Source organism: Manis javanica, chromosome 2 (assembly GCF_040802235.1).
Source record: "Manis javanica isolate MJ-LG chromosome 2, MJ_LKY, whole genome shotgun sequence".
Taxonomy (NCBI): Eukaryota; Metazoa; Chordata; class Mammalia; order Pholidota; family Manidae; genus Manis; species Manis javanica.
The window spans coordinates 224,552,487-224,575,717 of record NC_133157.1 but is presented as its reverse complement, the minus strand read 5'-3'; the positions used below and the strand labels follow the sequence as shown (position 1 = coordinate 224,575,717).

The following is a 23,231-nucleotide window of genomic DNA, read 5'->3' as shown; positions in this document are numbered from 1 at the left end:
AATATATGATTTCAAGCTTACAGAAAACTGCACAAATTGTCAAAGTCCGATATACCCTTTACCCGTAGTCATCACTTACTCACATTTCGCCTTACATTCTCTGGGTAAATATATAAATTGATTCCAGTAATGTACTTTATAGCTATTTTCTCCTGTCCAGGATCACGTTACAATTAGTTCATTTTTTAAATTATTTTTTTATATGAAATAGTTGCTCAGTCTTCCTTTGTCTTTCATGACTTTCATATGTTGAAAGAATACAGGCTAGCTATTTTGTAGAATGTTCTCACTTTGAGTTTGTCTGATGCTTTCTCAGGATGAGATTGAGGCTGTATGTTTTTTGCAATCCCAACCGCATCAGTGATGAGTCTAGTGCGTTCTCTCGGGAGGAGCATGGGGTTGGTTTTTCCCGTTGTGATCATTTTGATCACTTGGCTAAGGTGGAGTCTGCCAAGTTTCTCCACTGTAAATGTATTATTTTTCACGCTGTAATTAATAAGTAATTTGTGGAAAGATACTTGGAGATTATGTAAACCTATTTTTCATTAGACTTTCACCAATGAATTTAATATCCAAGATATCTCAAGAGTAACTATCAGTGGAGCAATGACTGTAATTTACTATTTACTACATTTAAAGGCACATGTGCTTTCACATTTCTGGGAAATAACCCAGCAGATAATAGGTGATCAGTAAATATTACTGACTATGCTGTTTCCTTCCTTTATAGATTAAGAGATTTCCTGTTTCATGGAGTATAATGAAGCACTAATTAACTTGCCATCCAGATTATACTTTTCATGCTAACATCTATCTCAGTGCCTGTCATATATTAGCAGCAAATTTTTGGAATTTACAAAGGAAAACCACACACACACCAAGAAACTATATCAATAAGACTAAAAAATTAGAAATGTGAGCAGCTAATCCTTAAAAAGTTCTCCCCGGTGCATGGTGGTCTCTTGTAGACCCAGAAAGCTTGTGAGTATAACTTATAATATACCCAACTTAAGAAAACTGGATTTACATTTCAAAATAAAGTTTAAATACGAAAAAAAATGAGAAAATCCTGAGGATTTTTAACAAAGGAGTAACTGCAATTCCACGTGTGACCACCAGATGTCAGAACAATCTAAGTAGTTATTTAAGAAAAAACAAACATCTTTGGCCTGAATTAAGACCTAATTAACTTAAATTGCTTCCAAAACCTTGGATTTTGTCACTTTGTCAGGGCAGTCTGGGTCACTCAGTTCTGGAAAAATTCAGAGTGGGAAGGAATTCACAAGAGAGATTTAGCTGAATTGGCAGTGGGTTAATTTTTGAATTGAGTGGTTTGAGAATTCAAATTCCGTTATATATTTTATATGTAGCATATAAAACAATATATAATAATCCAATTGGAAATATATATTGGATATTACTTTTCAAGTTATAATTCAATTTTTGTTATTCTTTACACCTTTTGTGTGTCTTAAATATTACAGCATTAAGGCTAATTTTTAAAAGACTTAAGCTACATCTTTGCTTTCTGCCAGCTTGATACAGGATTTATCTGAACTATTCAAATACATAGACCAAATTATTCAAATAATGATCAAGTGGAAGGTTTTTTTTTAACTTCGAGTATCCATACCTTTGCCATTTGCCCCTTTTTTCCTTCTTTTTCTGGAGCAAAGAGGATTCAGATCACTTGCAGAAGCCGAGTAGAATGGTGGTTACCATGGACTGGGGGGTGGGAGAAATGGGGAGGTGTTGGTCAGAGGGTACAAACTCCTAGGTAAAAGATGAGTAAGTGCGGGGATCCGATGCATAGTTTGTGATTATAGTTAACAATACTCTAGAGTGCATTTCAGAATTGCTAAGAGACTTGATCTGAAATGTTCTCACCACAAAAAAGAAATGATAAATTATGTGACATGACAAAAGTGTTAGCACACTATGGTGGTAAGCACATTACAATATGCAAGTATATCTAATCAACATGTTGTATACCTTAAACTTACACCATGTTATGTGTCAATTATATGAGAAGATTTAGATCAAATCAATGGCAATGAGACAAATCTAGATCATGCACCACCCGAAGGGATACAGAATAAAGAGATCATAGAACCGTTTCCATGATATTCCTACCAAAGATGCATGACCTGGATTTAAGCATGAAGAAATAGATAAACCAAAATTAGGGACATTCTAGGAAACAACTGGCCTGTAATCTTTAAAAGCAGTGTCAAGTTCATCTAAGTCAAGGAAAGACTGAGGAACTGTTGCAGGTTGAAGAAGGCTGAAGAGACAGGACAATTAAAGATCAAGTGTGATTTTAGACTGGATCATTTTACTAAAAATGAAAAGAAAATACTGGAATATTGGAACAGCTGGTGAAATTTGAATGGAGCCTGAGGATCAGATGGTAATAATATATCAAGGTTAATTTCCTGATTTTGGTGGCTGTGTTGTGGTCACGCGGGATAATGTCCTTGCTTGTGGATAATACATGCTAACCTCTTTAGAGGTGTTGGGGCAGTAGGTCAGCCCTTTAACGTGGTTCAGAAAAATAAGTTTGTACTATACTTGAATCTTAAGTTTGCAGTTGTTTAAAAATCATTGTAAAGAGAGTTCCAAAGAAGGTCAAGCAGTTAAAAATACACCACGATTTCCTGGCCTGACTCAGAGGTACTGAATGAGAACGCTGGAGGTGTGGCCTTGAAATGTGTGTTTTTAAAAGCACAGCCAGGTTTGGAAAGCAACACTCCCTTGGCCTAAGAAAAGGAAGAACAGCCTGTACGTGCAGACCAATTTCCTTTCAACATCCTTTCATCCAGATCGTCACTGGGGCAGCTAAAAAAATTTGTTCCATACAGTTGCCTTGTTAAATTCCGCCTCCTGAGGCTCCCAGAAGGGAGGATTTCTGGGAACCTCGGCCTGGTCCCGGGCCAGACTCCTGGTGTTTTATGGTTCCCTTGGCTTTGACTATTATAGAAGCTGTAGCCTGTGGCCGGGGCTTCCTGGGGGGCCTCCGTACACTGCTTCACAAATCACAGGAAGCCTGCTGTCGCTCTACTCGGCTCAGCACAAACATCGCTAAATTCTTTCCTTTCTTCCCAGATCCAAGCACTGCTCCAGCTTCCCCGAGTCAGTCCTCATGTGCCCTCATGAAGAGCCCAAAAGACCCTTCAGAAAGCCCGAGGGAAGCCACCCTCAACAAGACCTCCCGTGGTTGCATACGACTCAGAACGTACTGAGCCTCAACTGGTGAATTGTGCAGCATGTGATTTAATTCTCTTTTAAATCGAAAAAGATTGCTCCCTGTCTCCCAGTCCAGCCCCACCCCGAGTCCCTGCCCCATTGCACGGTTCATCCTGGCTGAACTACTGGTTTCGGGCTGTCTTTCTTCCTGTTCCCAAGTTCCTGCCGACACCATGCTCCCTCTTCCCTGACATGCCCATTGGGCGAAGCTCTCCTCATTCTTCAAATCTTAATCCAAGTCCTCCGTCCTCGGTGGTGCCCCCCGACTCCCCAGGGCTCCCTCCCCAACCTCCGCATCTCTGTCAGGAGACTTTCCACCTGGCAGGTAGCTCACATCTGACCCACACGTGGTCCTAGAAGCTTCATCTCCAGCACAGGGACCAGGACTGGGTCAGGACTTCCACGGACTGTTGTTACATGGGCAAAAGGAGACGTGATAACAGAACATGGGCCGCAGACCAGGGACAAACCCCGGGCAGGGGAGGATAGTAAAGGCCTGAGGGCTCCCGGGGTACAGTGGCATGCTGCGAGGGAGGCAGGGGGTAACATGAAGCCCACCTGCTTTACAGCCTTTGTATGCTGCTACCATTTGGCTGGGCACCGGCGATCTGAGTCACTATTCTAAGAACTCTGTATCGTCTCATTTTAAGGGACTCGATTTCCCCCTGAAAGCCCCACGAGGACCTGGCTCGTTCAGGAGGCTGACTTACCTGAGACCGTGTTTGCAGAGGAAGCTGGGCCCCCCACTCCCGCCTAAGGGAGAGCCTGTCAGAGCAGAGAGAGTGCAGGTGACAGCGGAAGGGGAGGACGCCCCTGTCCCCAAGCAGAGCCTCGGGCCTTAGCTATGTGTCTCTCTTAAAAGTATGTAAAAGTGTAATTTTCAAAAAGTGAAAAACAAATACAGGGACAGTAACGGCAATGAGACTCACCCTTCCTCTGTGAGCATCAGAGTACTGGGAGGAAAGAGAAAACAGCTGCTCTGAGACATTGGCAGCAGGCAGCTAAGGGCTGTCCCGGGCCGGAGGGGAGCCCTCGCCTGGGGCCTGTGTCCGATGCGCAGCTGCGAGAGACGGACTGAGAGCCCAGCCTCGCTGAGCCGAGCAGACAGACGGGAAAGGAGAGCGCTGGGAGGGGCCGACCCGCACCGGGCCGTGTGGCCTCGGGCTCACCCCCCAGGGGCGCACGTGCAGGGCTTCCCTGCCCACACCAGCTCCCGGGGCGGGGCCTCTCCGCAGCTAACAGAAGACAGAGTGACGGGAGAGCATTGCCAGTGGGACGTAACATGGCACAAAGGCTTTGGTATGAGGTTTGGCAGTTTCCATTCCACACACAAGCATTCACTTGGATGACCCAGTAATTCCCCTCTTCGGAAGAGGCACAAAATCATGCCCCCGAATGCTCATAGCGGCTTCGTTCATAATCACCACAAAAGAGGAATGACCCAATGTTCCACAACAAGGACAGGGGGATTTGACAAAGCAATAGAAAAGAATCAAGTCCCGATACACTCCGCTGCGTGGATGGCTCTCCCAGATGTGTGCGTGAAAGTCACACACAGAGCAAATGACCTCATGTATGGGAGGCTCCGGGAAGGATGACTCACCCTCGCCGTGGCAGGAGGATCACGTGAGGCGCAGGCCCCAGACGGGGTTGACTACTGGGAAGGCGTGCAGTGACTTTTTGCGTCGTTGGAAATGTCTACACCTCGATTGTGGCAGTGGTTACAGGGGCGTTTACATTATTCAAACCTCACTGGCCTCTGGCACTTAAAGTGGGCACATTTTATTATACGCAATAATGTGTTCCATAAAGTTGATAACAAACATATAAAATGAACCTGTATCAAATGTAACTCCTAAATGGAAGGAAACGGCAGGCTTCCAAAAAGCATATGAAAGAGACAATCAAATCTACATTCCCTGAAAGAAATAATACAGGAGTAGGACTGGAAAATGAACACAAAATAAAACTGTGGATTTGGAACTGTCATCTCACGTGCATCTCTGCAAGACGGTACCGTTGGCCTTGCTGGAGCTCAAGAAGCTGAAGTCACTGTCAGCTTTCTGGAACTCGCACCTACCCCCAACAACGTCATCAAAGCCCCGAATGACACCACCAGACTCACCCCACACCACACTCAGCAGACTCTGAAAGAGTCATCTCTCTACCTCACCTCCACGTTTTGGATAATTTTTCCTTACAATTAGAATTTTTGAGAATTGTAAAAAGCATGCTGGGAAAAGCCAGTCTTCTACCTAGCTGTTTGTCCATCGTACTGTTCTCAGCAACGACAAAAGGCTGGTGAGTATTTCCTTTCCCACAGCTCAGTCTGTGGTTGCATCTTTTGAGTGATTTCAATGGGAGAAAGTCAGAAGTTTCCCTTTGAAAAAACAGGTTTCATTTTGCTTTTGGCAGATCAGTGTCACATTCAGACATGGGTCACTTCACCAGCATTGTCACGACCCTTACTCGGTCTCCCCGGACACTGGTCTTCAGGAACACTCCCCAATATTACTGGATCCTGTCACTCATATCAGTGCTTCTCACTTGGCAACGGCGAACTGGAACGAACCGGATTTCATTTTTCCCAGCTGCTGAGCACGTCGGGTTAGACGGGGCACCTCCAGGTAAATGAGCAATAAGTGCATTTAAGAGTCATGTGCTAATTCTCGGTAGTACTGCCCAGAAATTAAGAACAGGAATGATTCTCATGACTGGATAACAAGTCATTTTGCAAACTAACTAGTTTCAGTTATTTTCTTTCAACAAAATTGAAGGAAAACCTGCTGTGTTGTTAGCTGACAAATCACTAAAAATGAGTTTTGATCTTAATCACATTTGAGTTCAGAGAATTGAGAGACACTTCTATAATTTCTTCTGTTCCCATTCTACTTATTTATGTGAACAAGGCTTTCAACACACACACAAAAACTAAAACTGGCAATAGGATTGGTGCATAATCTCTCTCATTCAAGCAAAAAATAAACACTCTCAGGTCCATAAAATGGCTTTAAAATATTTATTTCATAAAGAGATTTATCTCCAATAAAACTTACCTTTATCTTAATCTAATATTTATCCAAATTTATAATAAATTTTAATTTTTCAGCCAATTGTGTGCCAATAGTAATTTTTAATAATAAAGCAACAAAGAAGAAAAAGATTCTAATCCTTAGAGCCTTTTGGCTTAGGAATTTCAATTTTTTAAATTTCAATTTACACAGGTATTTCCATTGAAGGGAAGTTTGTCAGGTGATAAGTAAAAGTATAAAGAAGTGGTACACGAAGTAGAGTGGAAATCTTCAAGGTTAAAGAAGAGTGTGTACATGTATGTTGTCAGTGGGTTACAATGACATGGTTTTAGATTCCACTTAGGTACGTTTAAAAGTAACTTTTTTATGTTGAAATTTCAGTATGCTGAGGTTTATGCCCTTTGCAGCTACTTAAGTTGAAAACATTTTAATATCCACATAAAACCCACTAACCAATAAATGTCATTTTTGAGAAAACTTGAAAAAGAACCTTAAGGTGATTGGCAGAATATAGACAACTTCTCAGGGAATGGAATTCCAGTCAAGATAGAGGGTAAATTCAAGCTTGGGCATGTTCCTCTCTTCCAAATCACAACAATCAGCAATGATGGGGAAATACAAAAATAGGAAAACAATATACATATATATGTATATGCATACATAAAACTGTGCACAAAAAAACAAGATAATACCCTTGACTAGAAACAGAAGAAATAAGACTAAAGCTGGATGGAGAATGGGGGTCCTGAACTTGGCAGAGGAGGGTGGGAGTTAGACCCAGGAAAGGAGTGGCATCAGAAGTACACCGCATGGGGGCACGATGGGACATGGACCAGGGCACAGGGTCCAGACCCCTAGTGGGACCCTCCCACCTTTAGAAAAGGACAACCTAGCAAACTCATAGACCATGTGTATCTTGATATTTCCCAAAAACATTCAAAATATGCATGATTATCCTATGGAAGGAAACACAGTGGCCTCAAAGAAGTCAACACCCTGATCCTCAGAACCTGGGAATATGTGACCCTCCATGACAAAAGGGGCTCTGCTGATGTGATTGAATTAAGGATTTTGTTGATGGGAGATTATCCTGGAGCACCCAGTGTCACCCCAACGGTCCTTGTAAAAGGCAAGAGGGTCAGAGACAAAGGCGTGCTGACAGCGGTAGACACCACCCAAGGGACTTGAAGGCCTGATGGCTGCTGGCTTTGCAGATGGTAAGGGGCCACAAGCCAGGGAAGGCAGGTGCCCCTAGAAGCTGAGAAAAGCGAGGAACGGAGTCTCCCTTCGGACCTCCAAAAGGAACACAGCCCTGATGACACTGTGACTTCAGGACTTCTGTCTTCCAGAACTTTAATAGTGTCATTTAAGCAACTGAGTTTGTGGTGATTTGTTACAGTGGCCATAGGAATGCCTGCAATGCCCGTTCACAGGCCGGGTGGCTGAGGCTCCTTGCAAGGCCCCCAGGCAGTAAGCGGGGAGCCAGGGTGTAAGCAGAGGCTGGTTGGCTCCACAGCCCGCGCGCTCTCCCTGACTCACCCGGGCATCTCCGTGTCCCAGGGCTGGCGCAGGTCTCCACGTGCATCGACAGAGCCACCCTGGGCCAAGCGGGCCCTGCTCAGAGACTCGCAGCCCTCGGAAGGCGCAGTCTTCCAGGGCGCACGCTCCGGCCTCGGAGCATGGGTGTCCACCTCTGTAAGCCAGGCTGTGCTGCCTCTGTGGCCTGCCAGGGTTTGCACAGAGGACTGGGGTGCTGGCGACCCAACACCACACAGCATTCCTCCTGGCTGGAGATGCTAACTCTGGCCAAACTCCCGGCCACACCACCGCCAGGCTGACGCAGTTAAAACAAACACGGCGGTTTCTGGCGGACCTTTTACTCCATTATCAGGCGTTGGACGCCAGCCCCTGAGAGCTCTCCTAAGTATTTCTTCCAATTGAGGAGAGTGATGTCAGCCTGGGGAACAGCATGTACTGGAAATAAATTTCCTTTCAGAGGAACATGCCTGAGCCAGAGCAGTCAGGAAAAAGTGGGTCAGCACTTGGCTTTTTTTTTTTTAACAAGTACACTCATATCCAGCGCTGTATTTGGGCCCAGAGCCTACCTAGTAAGCTTGGTCTTTTTGAGGCTCCACCATCCGGCCCATGTTCTGCCCAGAGACTGTGGGAAATGATCGCGCACCCCGGTTCAGGGAGCCGCGCTGGGCGCCCAGCGCCCGTGGAGCTGCGGTGAGGACGGAGCGCTCGTCCCCGGGAGCGGGAGCGTGGTCGCTGTCTGTGGCTGCCGTCGGGCGGCACAGGGTCGGAGGCTCAGCGCGACGCCAGTGACCTCCCAGTTGTGCAGTATGACGCCCCGCGCTCCTGGGGAAGCCGTTTTCCTGGCGCTTTGGAGTTGTTGGTGGAACTCGGCTCCTGCAGGTACAGGACTGAGGCCCCGCTTCCTTGCCTGCCACCCCCAGCGGCCACGGCCCTCCGCTCTCAAGGCCGGACGCCCGCGTCAGCCCCCGGCACACGGCGAGTCTCTCCTGCCTTTTCTGTTGTCGCCTCCCTGACCGACTCTGCCTCCCTCCCCCCCTTCCTCTTCTAGGGGGTCCTGTGCTTACACCGGGCCCGCCTGGGTAACCTGGATCATCTCCCAGTTCAAGGCTGCTAACTGGCCACATCTGCCAAGTCCCTTTTGCCGTGCAAGGTAGCCCAGGGGCTGGGGCATGGGCATCTCCGGGCACCGCAGGGAGGGAGAAGCCCCCAGCCCTGCGGGGAGGAGCGTACTCAGTGAGGGGACTACAGCCACTGTTTAGGGAGCCTGTTAAAGGCTGCTCCCAGTGACCGTGACCCTCACAGCACCTTTGTGCACACAGCACCCTCTGCTGACGTTCTGGGGGGCTGCGGCCCAGAGAAGGCACGTCGGAGCCCATGGTCACACAGCCGGGGACAGGCAGAACGCAGGTCTGCCAGGTGTCAGAGACCAGAGGGTGCGATGTGAGCCTACAGTTAGTACCAGAGTATTCAAGATGGTGTCTGACTCACTGCACAGCCCACAGGGGCTGGGATTAGTCAACACCTTGTCACGGCTGTCTGCCGGCCAGCTCCGTTTTTCCTCTGCCCAATGTCCTGGTCACACACACCTGGCCTTGCTGATGCCCAGGAGGCACTGTGAGCCTCTGTGCCAAGCTGTGCTTTGGGTGGGGAAGCAGGGAGTCTGGAGCTGGCCACCAGCTTCCATTGCCGGGCTCGGCTGTGGACTGTCTCCCTTTGGACCTCAGTTTCCTGATCTATACAATGGAGCTAATAACAATCCCCCCTAGCAGAGCTGTCGGGAGAGTTAGAGTCAGCTTGGTGCTTGGCGCACGTGGCGACTCTGTAAAGGTGGTTGTCGCTGTTACTGTACCTCCGAGTCAGGTCTCTGTCTGAACCCCAGCTTGTCCCCCCAGCAGCTGTGGGACCTTGGGAGTGGGAGTTCATCTGGCTGAGCCTCCCTTCTGCATCTGTAAGAGGGAGACCGCAGTGCTTACCTCCTCGGCCAGTTGTGAAGATTAGACGCCTTCTGGCATGGCAGGAGCTCCGCCCAGGCAGCACGTGGAAGGTGCTCTCGCTGCTGCTGGACTCCTACCCACCTGCCAGCAGGGGCCGATTCATCCCATCACGTGCACTCTAAGCCGCTCTCACCTCTTTGATCAACTCAGTAAGCAATTCCTGAGGGCCTACTAGATGCCAGGGCCTGTGTAGGGCTCTGCGAGGAAGCCTGATGAATCAGGCCTGGGACTGGCTCCCTGGGAGGGCACAGAGGGACACTTGGTCAACTGATGCCCTGGGGTCAGTGCTGCAGGGGGAGAGCCACGTGGAGGGGCCAGAGAGGACAGCCACGGAGGCAGTACACCTCGAGACCACAGGCTGGGTGGAGAAGCTGCGGCAGGTGGGGAGCACCAGAGGAGAAGACGCAGCTGGAGAAAAGTGTGGAGGGCACGCCTCTTCCTCCAGGCCAGTGGGAATGAGACCTGCTCCTCGGGCAGGAGTGATCCCTGGAGAGCGCACAGTGTGCTCGGGACTCTGTGGAGGGATGCCCTTGGCTGCAAGGAACAGGAAAACCCATTGAATGGCTTCAACAATCAGGATGTTGATAGGTCACATTACAAGAAGTCAGAAGTTAGGTCAGTTATTTCAGGGGCTCATCACTGTCATCAAGAGTCCAGGAGTCTCCACCTTTGTGCATGGCTGCACTCTGCATGTGTCCAGTGTCTCTCCTGGCTGCAAGATGGTTGCAGTAGCTCCAGGCATTGCACCCTTATATATCAAGCCCAGAGGCAGGGAAAAGGGGTTGTTCTATCTTACATCCCTTTTTTTTTTTTTTTGAGATCTAATTCACATAAGTAAAATTGACCATTTTAAAGTGCACAATTCAGTAGTTTTTAGGATATAACCATTTCTAAGTGTACAGTTCAGCGGCACTAAGTACATTCACATTGTTGTACAACTATTATCACCATCACCTTGCAAACCTCAAACACTCTACTCATTAAACACTAGCTCCACACACCTCCTTCGCCTTAGCTCACATTAGTCCCTGGCAAACACCATTCTACTTTCTGTCTTCATGAACTGGATGACTCTAAGGCCCCTTCCACTTCTAAAGGCCCTTGTGATGACATTGGCACATGAGATAAGAGGATAATCTCCCAATGTTAAAGTCTATTGATTCGCAGCTCTAACTTAATCTGCAACTTTAATTCCCCTTTACCATGTAACCTAACATAGTCACACATTCCTGGGATTAGGCTGGGGGTATCTTTAGGGGCCATAATTCAGCCTACCTACAGTGTGAAGAGCTAGCAGGCACACCAACCTATCTGTGGAGGCATCTCCAGATACCGAGGCGTTCTGCACACTCCCGGGGCAGCAGGGGCTGCAGCCCTCCAGAGCCTGGTCCAGGTGAATTTATGCTCTTATTTTTTCACTTCTGAAATGAATCTACTTTAGTTGATATCTTCAATATAGATTCAGGAGAGAATCCTCAAAAAAGCGTATTCCCATGGAAAACTGAGAGCTAAGCTAGAGCCCTGTGTTCTGTCTCAATGAGAAGGGATTTCTCATTAAAAAGCACACGGTTCATTCCATACGATGGGAGGAGATGGTCTCTGAAAGCAGCCCTGGTCAGGACAACTTAGTGCACTTGGAGAAGAATTTCTCTAGCACTGTGGCTGTGGCATTTTTAACCTGTTGATTGAAATAAATTTTTTCAACAACTTTAAAGCCTTATTTTTCTGATGTCTACTTGGAGCCCTTGAAAGAAACGAACTCTGAATGAGCCTTAAATTCCTTCCCCCAAACACAGTGTGAATCTTAAGTGAAATACTCTCTCTCTCTCTCCAAATGTTTACTGAGCACCTACTATGTGCTAGCCCTGGTATCAGGCACACAAGAAATGGTCCCTGCCTTCCAGAACTTAAGTGTGGCCTTGTATTTGTTAAATGCATCAGGAAAGGAATGGGGATAAAATTCTACCTCAAGCTACTGAATTTTCAGAATACTTTCCCTCTCTTAGCATAAGTAGAATTTAGACCATGCTTATTGCCCTTCAGATTGAAAATATCCAGTGTGCACTCCTGGAAGGGATTACAAGTGTTTTCTTCAAATGTGACATCGGCCAGGAGTGCTGAGACAGGATGAGTAAGAGTTTAATACATCAACGAGTGAGGGTTGACATTTGAGCATATTTTAAATCTTAAAATGTATTGCAAGAAATCTAAAAACAAAGGGAAGAAGAAAAATATTCTATAATTGTGCTGCTCTAACACCACAACTGCTAGCAATTAAATGTATTTCCTTCTATTAGTCTGAGGAAGAGTAAACAATCATTAAAAAGAACAGGAGAAATACTTTAATATTAAATGAAAATTCAGGATGCCAGATTGGACAAAAAGCAAGGATGCGATGCATAAACAGATCTGCATGTGGTAAACACTTGGGAGGGAATTCACAAACATGAAAATCACGGGGTTGGAATGGTGAAGGAATACGGGAAAATATTTTATTTCCCAAACTTTCTGCAATGGTGGGGAGGGGCTTGTGGCAGGGTGGCCCACTGAACCCCATTATGGATGGAGTAAGAGGGCTAATGGAGCATCACTGTTTAGCACAGAGAGAGGTGGAACATCAACTGAGCACAAAGCAGGCACTAGGCACGAGGGCAGGGGTCACACAACTGTCTGTCAAGCATGCGTTATTCTCTCTATGGGTGAGGCAGCTGAGATCAACAAAGCTAGGGAATGCTCCCAAGGAAATGGCAGGGCGTGGGCAACGCAGGATGGGAGAGTGGTTCTGACATGCGATCAGCAGGACCCAGACCTCACCGCTGCACAAAAGGACACCAGTCACAGCTGGACTGAAGGCTCTGGGATTAAGGACAGCCTTCTCACCACAAAAGCACTTTTTGCTTCTGTTTGCTATTAATACAGTTGATACAGATTTTCAGTGATAGTTTTCAAAGTCACTGCAAACACTGACTTCACGAAAACTGAACCATTGCTCCTCCGGGACATGTAGCGCTAGGTTCCTGCAAGCCCCTAACCACAACATTTTCATCACCTGGACAATAAATGTTTTATGTGTGTTTCTGTTTAAAGACACTTTGTTTTAATATATATTGTTGATTCTTTACTATTTTATGTGGAACTCATGCAGAAACTTGAGATTCCCATACAAAATTATTTCCCAAGGCTTGTTCAGACTTTTTCTAACCCGTTTGCAGTGAATATGGTTGCAATCATGGTGTGCATACAACTTCACAGCCTGCTGTCCATTTAACAAAAGCATTTTCCATGATGCTGCAAGTTATGTATAAACATCATTATCAAAACCGTTTTGTGAAGTTTTTATTTCTGACATTATAACCCCATTCTCTCCTTCCGTCAGCCCCACCCCCAAATCCAACCAGACCAATGACAGGAGGTGGTGGAGGGCAGGACAACTGTGCCTCGTGCTGTGCGTGTGCATCTCGCTTTTCGTGACTACCCCATCAGGGCTGTCCACAGTACACAACCTATCCGTGAACAGCTGGATCATTGCCACTTTTACTGTCACAAGTAACATCTCTGTGATGTTATGAATATCTCTGTGCATAATGCTTTTCCCAAATTTCAGATGGTTTCCTGAAGACATCCCAGAGGCTGTTCCGGGGCCGAGGCCTTAGGTGCGCGCTGCCACACCTAGCACGTCGGCACGGGTGTGAGCCCTGCCAAACCAGCCACATTCATAAATTGCTGCTTCATCTCCCATCTTTTAGTCAAACTCACTGAAAATCACCGCTAGAGTTTCTGATCAGCAGGAGCTCCCACCAGGGTGACCACACTGAGCCAACAGGACTGCAGACCAAGGTGAGGCGGGTGGCTGGCATTCCCACCGACCCTGAGGGAAGGTGAAGCCCGGGGACACAGGTGCTCGAAACATCACAGTGGCCCTTCCTGGACTCTAAGGGGGTGGCGGTGCCTTCCCTGCTCTGAGTTGGCTTCTCCTGAAATCCCTCACTGTGTTAACTATCGTTACGGGGACATTTGTTTGAAACATTACTTCAGATTAAGGCAAAGGAATCCCAAGAGAGACTTGCTTACAAAAAAAAGAACTTGCTTAAAGGACCTCTTTAAAAAAAAAAGGATTCCCCCAAATGCTAAACATCTTGTCACCTAACGAACGTACGCTGAATCGGTGTGCTTTCTAGGCAAACCAGCCAAGACCTGAAACGTACCAGGAACGTTGAGTGGACACCGGCCTGGGACCCCTCCTGCCCATCCGTTACTGTGGGGTGCCAGCCCACTGCCAGCTGTAGGCTCCCAGCTGTAGGCCATGACAAATAACATCATCTGTCATCCAAGCTGGGACACTTTTGAGAGTGAAAAGGGGGTTGTTAATAATCACTGTGGTTCAAATGTGGGAACCAGGACCTTCTGTGCAAACCACAGGCAGACAGGCAGTAGCTTCGTCAAAGGGCAAAATCCAGGAGTGGATAGATGGACAGACTGCTGCATGTCCCGGGCCTCGCACTGGGCGGGCGATCTTCACGTCGGCTTGCGAGGTCCTCACGCCAGCCACCAACTGGATCTGATCTTCCTTCAGGGCTGGGAAGGGGCCCAGAGCCAGAGCAACTTGCCGGCACTACACAGACCAGCAGGCCCAGCTGGGGAATGAGACTGAGCCCCCAGGCGCGCCGTGGTGACAACGCCCCTGGAGGTCATGTGGGGGCCAGCAAAGGCAGGATGGACAGAGGGCCTAGAGGAGCAGGGGGTCCCCAAGGGCCCTGTGCTGTGAGGCACCCAGGCCTGGGCTTAGCACACGCCTCTCTCCTGGGCTGAGAGCAGGTCCCTGGAGCTGGGGTGGGGGCCGATCTGCGGGAAGGGGCAGCACCATGCGCTCCTTACTGAAGGGTGCCCAGGCGCACTCTGGGCTCCCAGGGCTACAGACCCCACAGAACACCATGCCTCAAGCCCATGGCTTCCAGCCTGCTGCTCACCTGGGGGTGGCTGGTTTGCCTAGAAAGCACACCGATTCAGCGTACATTCGTTAGGTGACAAGATGTTTAGCATTTGGGGGAATCCTTTTTTTTTTAAAAAGAGGTCCTTTAAGCAAGTTCTTTTTTTTTGTAAGCAAGTCTCTCTTGGGATTCCTTTGCCTTAATCTGAAGTAATGTTTCAAACAAATGTCCCCGTAACGATAGTTAACACAGTGAGGGATTTCAGGAGAAGCCAACTCAGAAGGCACCCGGGGAAGTGCCAGGTGCTGATGAGAGACACAGGTCTCACTGCGATGCCCCCGCCCCCCTGCAGGGAAAGCCTACGGGGGCGTGAAGGACACAGGTGACACTCAGTGGGCTCTCCTGGAGAGGTGTCTGGCTGAGTGGGCAGCACAGGAATGCCCTGGGCCTGATTCCCACTGACCGTTGCTAAGCCTAATCACTGACAGGCAGAATTAGTAATGTGGTTTGTGAATGGACAGCTCAATTCTGTATACCTGAGGGTGTGGGGCCACGGGCACAGAGGTACAGCTCCCACGTCACAGCTGGGTCCTGAGCCCCTTCCACCTCCACCCCACCGGCCCCCATCAGGACTCTGGGTCCTGGCCATTCCCTCCGGGCAGCCGTAGCCACAGCTGTAGCTATGGCTGTGGCCCAGCCTCCCTCCAGCATGGCTAACTCAGACGGCGTTGGGTAGCCCAAGTCCTAGTTTGATCAACTGACTGGGTTGCCTTCACCCTCCACCTAGACAGGCTGCTCCTTTCAGCCACAGGGCCTGCCGCGTGGGGCCAGTGACACCTGCTCAGCCTCTAAGGCCCAGCTCAGCAGGAAGGGCCTGGGGGTGTACCTCCCGACAAAGCGCTGGGTAGGCAGGGTTGGCGGGGGGCTTAGCCCTTCTCTCCTTCCTTCTACCTGTCTTCTTACTCTCGTTTCTCCATGCACAGGAAACAGTGCCTTGGTAATAACAAAAGTTATTCGTAATGATGCTGACAGTGGCACTCAGTCCCTGGTCAGGCTTTACCTCCCAGGCGACCTTGGGCCCTGGTTTCTCAGAGACCCCGCCGAGCCCTGCACAGCTTCAGTTTGCGACTCCGCATGCATTTCTCTCATTGCTTGCATCACATCTCATCCCTGCTGGCTCTGTAAGAGCAGGAGCTGTGCCATTTTCTTTTTTAAAAAATCAACTTCATTGTGATCTAATTTCATACAACAAAAGGCATCCGTTTTAAGTGTACAGTTTAATGAGTTGTGACAAACATTACACCCTTGTAACTAACCATCACAATCAAGGTACCAAACATTTCCATCTCCCCAGATACAGAACATTCCCACCATGCCCCTGCAGTCAGCCCCAGCCCCAGGCCCAGCCCGGCAGGCAACCGAGGATCTGCCTTCTGTCATAGCAAGTTAGTATTGCTTGATCTGGAATTTCATATAAATGGAGTCACGCAGTATGCACTCCTCTGGGTCTGGCTTCTTTTACTTAGCATAATGCTTCACCAGATTACTGGGTGTATCAGCAGTTCTCTTTTTACTGTGAATGCCATTGTGCAGATGTGTCACAATTTGTTCATCTGTTCCCGGGCATTTGGGTTGTTTCCATTTTAGCCACGATGCAAGCTGATATGGACATTCGGGGACAATCTTCTGTATGGACATATTCATTTGTTTCTTGGGGTAAATATCATGAGTGGACCTGCTGGGTCACATGTAAGAATATGTTTACATTCTTAAGACCCACCAACCTGTTTTCCAAAGTCGCTGCACCATGCAGGCTAACCAGCAGCAGCGCGAGGGCAGCCGGGGCGCGCTCTGCCACCAGGGGCCCCTCAGCCAACCTCTTCTCGCACAGAGCGCAGCTCCCGCTCCCGTTAAAGGGTTGCCCGCCGTGGGTGCCACATCAATTATTATGGAATGTATGAGTGAATGCACTTAGCTTTGGTCATTCTGTTATCATCTCCAAATCCTTATTTATTACACTTCCACCTCTCTGTTTTTAGAGTCTTCTGTTATTTTTGATAATTATACAAATAATACATGGCCAGGGTACAGAAATTAGAACATTAATTAAAAAATAATTTAAAAATTACCCCTTAATCTCTCCATCCAGAGGCCCATGGTCCAGGCTCCATACTGGGCACTGGGAAAACAAAGATGAATGAAACAAGTTCCCTGTCTTCAAGGGCTCTGCAAGCTCCTACAGCCTCAGCTACACAGACAAGGCCCCCACAGCAGGGCTGGCATGCGGCCTGGAGAGGAGAAGGAGGTGCAGAGGCTGAGGCGGTCAGGAAAGCTCTCAGGGAGGAGAGGGGTGAAGGAGGGAGACATGGGGTGCTGGTGGACAGCGCGGAGCCACAAGAGGGCTGCACGGGAGCTTGGGGGTCACCAACCCCAAGTGAATGAGAGTGACGCCTACACGATCCCAGCGGCAAATCGGGCCCCTGCTCCAGCTACTCGCCTTCCTCAACTGCCGCAGCCGTCTCAGGGCTGCACAGGCCGCCCCTCTGGTGCTGACACTTGCAGCTCTTCCCCAGCCCTGCAGCCCCCACCGTGTTCCATGCTTGGGTGTCCGCGGCCTAGCTGACTTTGCTTGCCACCTGCTCTCTCCCAGCCATCTCGGACTGCCTGCCTCTTGACACCCTCATTCCCAAACCTGTTCCTGTTCTCCCCATCTCAGCAATGGGTACCACCATCTGCCCCGAGCCACACCTGAGGAGCTGTTCTAGATTCCTCATTTCCTCCTCACCCACGTCCAACCCATCACTAAATCCTACTGATCTCCCTACCCAAACAGTTTCCAAATCCCTCCAGGGGTCTCTGTAGCCTATGCTACCCAGCCATTCAGAAGAACCATCAGTTCTTGTCTGAACTGTCTCCAAATAGGCCTCCTTCTATGCTTACCAGGCCCCCAATTTAAAATCACATATCAGCCAATGATGTTCTTTGCAGAAATAGAATACATCCCAAATATCATACGGAATCCCAAGGGACTCAATACAGCCAAAAAAGAACAAAGTTGGAGGTCTCACACTTCTTCACTTCAAAACTTACTACAAAGCTGCAGGAATCAACACAGCGTGGTCCTGGCATGAAGACCAACATACAGAGCAGAGGAACAGAATATGGAGGCCAGAAATAAGCTGCCAGCATATATAGGCAAATGATACTTGGCAAGGATGTCAAGACGACTCAATGGTGCAAGAACAGTCTTTTCAACGAATGGTACTGGGAAAACTGAATATCCACCTGCAAAAGAGTGCCACTGGGCTCACCTCGCCTAAGACATGAAATGAGAGCTGAAACTAAAACTCTCAGAAGAAAACACAGGGAAAAACACACATGGCGACGATTTCTTGGATAAAAGCAGAGCAACAAAAGAACAAAGTAGGTATGTTGGGCACGGAACTGAAAAATGTGTGTGCGCCGAAGGGCACCGTCAGCAGAGTGACCGGGTGGGGCAGGAAAGGGGGAAAACATGTCCAGATCACGTACGTGGGAAGAGGTCGACACCCAGAATAAAGAACTCTATAACTCAACCACCAAAAAATAGACAACTGATTAAAAAATGAGCGAGGACTTTGACATTTTTCCACAGAAGACATACAGGTGGCCAGTGGGCCTATGGAAATATACACGGTATGTCACCAGGGATGTGCAGACCCGAAGCTCAGCAAGGTGCGACTTCACACCCACTAGGATGTCTATTATCAAAAAAGCAGAAAATAAGTATTGACCTGGGTGTGGGAACACTGGCATGTTCACACTGCTTGTGGGAACATTGAAATGGTGCAGCCCCTGTAGAAAGCGGTATGGCAGCTCCTCAAAAAATGACATGGAATTATCATATGGTCTAGCAATTTCACTCCTGGGCATATACCCAAAGGAGTTGAAAGCAGGGACTCAAACAGATATTTGGACACCTGTGTTCGTAACAGCACCATTCGTGACAGTCACAAGGCAGAAGCGGGCCAAGTGCCCCTTGACAGGCAGATGGATAAACAAAACGTGGTCTGGCCACACAAGGGACACTCTGAAAACAGCCTTCGGAGGAAGGGAACTCTGACACGTGCTGCAACATGGCTGGGTCTGGAGGACATTATGTTAAATGAAACAAGCCAGTCACAGAAGGACACATACTGTATAATTCTACTTGTATGAGGGGCCTAGAGCAGTGAAGTTCAGAGAGACAAAGTAGTTATGTGGGTGCCAGGGGTGGTGGGCAGGGGGGGTGGGGAGTTATTATTTAATAGATACAGGTTCAGTTTGGGAGGATGAAAAGCTCTGGAGATGGATGGTGGTGATGGCTGCACAACACTGTGAATGTGCTTATGCTACTGAACCATACACTTAAAAATGGCTTAAAAGGTGAATTTTATGTTGTGTATATTTATTTGGCCATGACAAAAAACAATTTATTTTTAAATAAAATACCAGCTCTTGTCACTCTCCTGCTGAAAACTCTCCAGTAAGTGCCCACTATCCTATCCTCGACCACAAAGCCCTGTAGTCTGGCTCCTGCCAACTCTCCCTTTGGCTCAGATTGCTCCCTCGCATCCCTCGCCCCCTGATGCCAGCCTTTCCACCCCCCACTCCCACCCGCTGCAGCACCACAAGTTCACCTGCCTGTTGGCAGCCACCGTGATGGTGGGCTCTGGTTTGCCCATCATTATCCCTGTATTCAGGCCATTATCTGTAATGACAGCCTGGCGTAATTATATTTTTACAATTTATATAATTACATTCTACCAAGCTAAATAATCATTACTGAATATTTATTAAGCACTTCTAGCCATGCAGAGCTAGTAAGATGTAGCCTCAGCTCTGAAAAATCTTCCTTCCTAATTCCATCCCAAATTCTTCTCAGTTGAGGTTATTACTCCTTCCTAGAGAAGGGACAGGAATTTCTATGATTTTTGCCTGGGGATTTACAGCATGAGCCCATGTAAGCGTCTCGATGATGCTGGGGAGCAGATACTATACCCTCATTTTACAGATGAGGAAACTGAGAATCGGCCTGGGAACACTGGTAAGTAGCAGAGGTGAGGTCTCTCTGATGGTGAATCCTTTACCGCTCTTCTCATGCATATGGTCGCTTGGCTTATTAGGATGGGCTATTCTCCCCACATTCCCGTCTTATTTATAATTTATAACTTACATGCCAAACACTGTGTTCACCCAGTGGGAGAAACATATAAGCACACAGATCACTCTAAAACAAAGCCTAAGTCAAGGGTCACAAACTCAAATGCTCAAGGGGCTCAGGGGACAGCGGAAATTGGGGAGGCTGATGGGCGAGGGATAAGAGCGGCAAGCCCAAGAGCACACAGCTCACCTGAAGAGGACGGCCAGTGCTGGACACGTGTTGTCTCACCTTCCCACTCTGCAAGTTAGATTTATAAGTGAACTCTCCAAAACCGTAAATGTTGGCAACTTTGTCAGATATTGGTTACTGTCTAATTTACAATCATTCCCTGCCTTAAACCTCACCTGTCACCCCCTCAATTTTTGTCCATAGGGATTAGATATCCATTGCTTTCAGGAAGACAGCCCCAAGGAACAAACCTTAATTGGCATCAAGCAATCCTAGTAGTCTCATTCCCTTTGGCCAGTGATTGTTCTCAGGGTGAGCTAGTGACCCAGTTCTGACAAATGAGATGTAAGGGGAAGACTGCTATGGAGATCTCCCCTTCCTCCGTAAAAAGACAAAGTTTGTGACTTAATGATGAAAGAACCTTTTGCATATTGCTCTTTCCTCTTGTTCCTGTTTAATGCAGTTATGAAATCTGGAACAGCAGCAGCCATTCTGGAACCATGAGGCAGTAAGGGAAAGTTTAAAACCAACATGCCAAGAGTAACAAAGCAGACTGGAAGATCCTGGGACCCTGATGACACCCTTGCTGTAATCAGCTCCAGAAGTGGCCATGGACACTGTACAAAAGCCCTATCTAGCAAGCACAGAGGCCAACTGACATATACAAGCGGGGCATCCTGCCACTGGTTTATTTAAAGACCTCCTGGGCAGAAGGTGCCCTTTGGTAAGCATTCACTTGGACTACACATCCCCTCACATCTCTCCCCATTCTGATGAGTTCATCCACAAACTCTTTCCTCAGACGTTTTTGTCTTTAAGTCTCTAATCCTGTTCTAAGTTCCTGGACCATCAGTCAAACTGCTAGCTAAACAAACCAAATCAGCCATTTCTAGCTGTTGGAACTGACACACTGAATCTAGCATCTCTGGTCAGTCAACTGCATTGACAAACTTAGCCCCATCCAACATCTTGCTTGTCCACCTGGACTGACTGACACTATTAGAATCCATGCTCAGACACTTCCCAAGTTTCTGTTGATAAAAATGCATGAACATCCTGCAAGCCTCTCACTGTGCGAACATCTCCTAGGCCCGACTCTGCAGTTGTTCCCTGGGGGCATGCAGGGCGGGACTCCAACTGCTGCCTTGCCAGATAAGTACCTCAAGTGAGCTCCTCAGGAGGACTCTTCAAGCAGAGTGATCACCTCAGGCAGACGGAGGCTGGGAGGCTGTGGGGCCACGTCTCATCTATCCCTATTCTAGGCCTCAGGGCCCAGCTCTTCCCGTGCAGCAGCCCACCCTCAAAGGGAAGACCCGGGGAAGCTGTGAGCTCTGCTTTGCAGTCATTCACCAGACAGGCTCAAAGTGGGTGGCTGTGACCTTTGGCCCTATCAGCCCTGAGGCTACAAAAGATAAGAAATCGCTTGGGGTCATTCGGGAGGTGGGGTGCTGTGGTGCATCTTTATCAAGCTAGATCTGCAAGTTTAAAGTCCCAGCTTTCAATTTTGTTTCTGACCTCTCTCCAATAGTCAGAAGCCAGCCTCCCCCATAAGGGTCCATTCCCGCCATGACGGTCACTTCCGGCCGCCATGCCTTCAATGAGCACTACATCCAGGCGACAGCAGGAGATAATTTAAGTAGCTGTTTTGCCAGTGCGGTCATCTCTGTGAACCAGCCCCAGAGTCCCATTTTTGTGGGTCCATCTCCGAGGCCTAAGTACGCGTTTCGATGTTCAGTAAGGAGAGCAGAAACTTCTTTAGTTACTTCAGAGAGGCATTTAATGCCAAGAATGGACTTGACGGGTGTTAGAGAAGCTGCAGGAACACGAGGGGGAGGAAGCTCTGAAGCGAAAGGGGAAGGAGATGCCACCCAGAGATCAGGACGGTGGCTCTGCCCCTGGCTTGGAGCCGACCTGCCACCGACTGTTAGAGGGGCTGCTGAGAGAAACCTCAACAGAATCTCTTGCTCAACGGCTACTTCTTCCCAGTCTCCTTTAATCTACATTCTCCTTCTAGATGCATTCATTCAGGTCCACGGTTTTTACTACCACCTGGGCAATGCTGGTTTCTAAATTCACCGCTCCAGCCTGAATTCTAGGCTGGGATATCCAACTGTCCGCTCAACACTGCCATTAGTGTTTGACAGGGGACTGAAACTTAGCTTTCTCCAAACCTCATCTCTTGCAAATTTGCTCCTCCAGCTGTCCCCCATCTCAGTGAATGTCACCATCATTCTTTCACTCCTGCTGCACATCACATTAGCAAGTCCTGTTGGCTCTATCTTCAAATTAGATCCCACATCTAATACTTCCCAGATCTCCGACACAGCCTCTCTGGGCCCCAGTAACAGCGATCCGACCGTGCTCTCGGCCCGCCTCCACTCTGGCCGCTCCACGAACTGGACTATTCCTTGTAAAACCTAGTGAGATCTCCTTACTCTTCCCAGGGCCTCCCAGCTCCTTTGGAAAGAGGTCCGCGGTCCGCAGGCCCTAACCCGACCTGGCCTCTGGCTACTTCCTACCAACGCTGGCCTGCCCGGCCACACGACAACCTACTCATCACTCGCAGGCACCTTCTACCTGCTCTCTTTTTTTTTACCATACAACTTTTACCGTTTCTCCCGGCCTATACGCAATCAGCAACGAGAGGATCCTTTTAAAACTGAAGCCATATCCCATCATCCCTCTGATCCCTTTCGACCTTTTCCCATTTTTCTTGGAATAAGAACCGAGAAGACCCAGCCCCTGGCTACCTGCCCGTCCTCATCTAGCACAGCGGCTCCACAGAGTGGTCGTCTGGGGCTTCCCGACAGGCCCAGGCTCGGGGCTTTGCGTTTGAGATTCCTTCTCCCAGGAAAGCGCCTCCTGCTGCCCCGCATCGCCCAGCCGTCTGCCCTCCACCTGGTTAAACTAGCTCAGTTTCTCTGTGGCGTCACCATGCTGCTTTCCTTTCCTTCACGGTGTGTATCACGGTCACATCCGCGCATTATTTTGTGCTCCCTCCGCAGGAGGCGGGCACCCGTACAGCGCTGCTTTTGCTCCCCGCTGGGTCTGCAGTCCCGGGCCGGGAAGGGACGGCACCCTCGCAGTGAGTGACAAGCCCGAGGCTGAGGCCTTCCTCGCCCCCTGGTGGGACCCGTACCTA

General features: G+C 48.5%; 1 protein-coding gene and 2 long non-coding RNA genes across 6 annotated transcripts in view; 1 reads left to right on the top strand and 2 right to left on the bottom strand.

The window, feature by feature from the left end:
- The window catches only part of TRAPPC9 (trafficking protein particle complex subunit 9), a 588,199-nt gene that overhangs the window by 564,834 nt on the left and 134 nt on the right, over window positions 1-23,231 (bottom strand). The window contains exon 1 of one of the 4 annotated variants that reach the window (XM_073230284.1): window positions 4,176-4,320. The exons of the other annotated variants lie outside the window; for them this stretch is intronic. The gene's annotated coding sequence lies outside the window, so the exon portion shown is untranslated. Of the gene's footprint in view, window positions 1-4,175; window positions 4,321-23,231 lie in introns of those variants that run through there. 4 annotated transcript variants of the gene reach the window in all.
- Window positions 8,193-11,525, top strand: LOC118973353 (uncharacterized). The gene is made up of 2 exons (XR_005062632.2): window positions 8,193-8,967; window positions 9,713-11,525. It is a non-coding gene; the product is annotated as an uncharacterized lncRNA (long non-coding RNA).
- LOC118973354 (uncharacterized) lies at window positions 15,998-23,223 on the bottom strand. The gene is made up of 3 exons (XR_012128620.1): window positions 20,111-23,223; window positions 16,869-17,027; window positions 15,998-16,474 (listed from the first exon to the last, which is right to left on the bottom strand). It is a non-coding gene; the product is annotated as an uncharacterized lncRNA (long non-coding RNA).